The sequence below is a fragment of the Mandrillus leucophaeus genome, unplaced genomic scaffold (genome assembly GCF_000951045.1).
Source record: "Mandrillus leucophaeus isolate KB7577 unplaced genomic scaffold, Mleu.le_1.0 Scaffold1, whole genome shotgun sequence".
Lineage (NCBI taxonomy): Eukaryota > Metazoa > Chordata > Mammalia > Primates > Cercopithecidae > Mandrillus > Mandrillus leucophaeus.
Genome location: NW_012098097.1, coordinates 13,911,750 through 13,912,799, shown reverse-complemented (window position 1 = coordinate 13,912,799; position 1,050 = coordinate 13,911,750). Strand labels below are relative to the sequence as shown.

General features: G+C 51.7%; 1 protein-coding gene across 1 annotated transcript in view; it reads right to left on the bottom strand.

Moving 5' to 3' along the window:
* Window positions 1-1,050, bottom strand: part of CARD14 (caspase recruitment domain family, member 14) — a 40,748-nt gene that overhangs the window by 10,816 nt on the left and 28,882 nt on the right. The gene's annotated exons all lie outside the window — the stretch shown is intronic.

The following is a 1,050-nucleotide window of genomic DNA, read 5'->3' as shown; positions in this document are numbered from 1 at the left end:
TTCACCCACCCGATGCCCTGGCTCTCCACCCACAGCCTTCCCCACTGTGAAGGCCCACCCCGCAGGGCTTCCACCAACCACTTCATCTCTTCTCGATATTGTTCTAAGCTTAGGAGAGTAGATATTTTTACGATACAAAATTAAGATGTGTTTTAACACCATTAGAATTGAATTGGCCCCCTTAGGATATCAGGACTGTCTCCCTGAACACCGTCAAGGGACTCTGTTGCTTGAACTGCCTCAGAGCTGATCATTGGGAACCTTAAGAGCAGGGTTTCCCTGCCCCTGGGCCACAGACTGGTCCTGGTCCATGGTCTGTTAGGACCCGGGCCACATAGCAGGAGGGGCGTGGTGGGCGAGTGAGCATTACGGCCTTAGCTCCGCCTCCCGTCAGCTCAGCGCAGGAGGGGCGTGGTGGGCGAGTGAGCATTACGGCCTCAGCTCCGCCTCCTGTCAGCTCAGTACAGCAGTAGATTCTCACAGGAGCGTGAGCCCTGCTGTGAACTGCACGTGCGCGGGATCTGGGTTTCATGCTCTTTATGAGAATCTAATGCCTGATGATCTGTCGCTGTCTCCCATCACCCCCAGATGGGACCATCTTGTTGCAGGAAAACAAGCTCAGGGCTCCCACTGATTCTGAATTATGGTTCAGGGTATGATTCTTTCATTACATATTACAGTGTAATAAGAATAGAAAAGTGTACAATCAATGTAACGTGCTTGAATCATCCCAAAACCATCCCCGGCAACCTGGTCTGTGGAAAAGTTGTCTTCCATGAAGCCAGTCCCTGGTGCCAAAAAGTTTGGGGACTGCCCCTTAAGAGGACAATTAGAAATGTAAAGAAGGGCTGGGCATGGTGGCTGATGCCTATAATCCCAGCACTTTGGGAGGCCGAGGTGGGTGGATCACTCGAGGTCAGGAGTTCGAGATCAGCCTGGCCAACATGGTGAAACCCCGTCTCTACTAAAAATATAAAAATTAGCTGGGCGTGGTGGTGCACACCTGTAATCCCAGCTACTCGGGAGGCTGAGGCAAGAGAATTGCTTGAA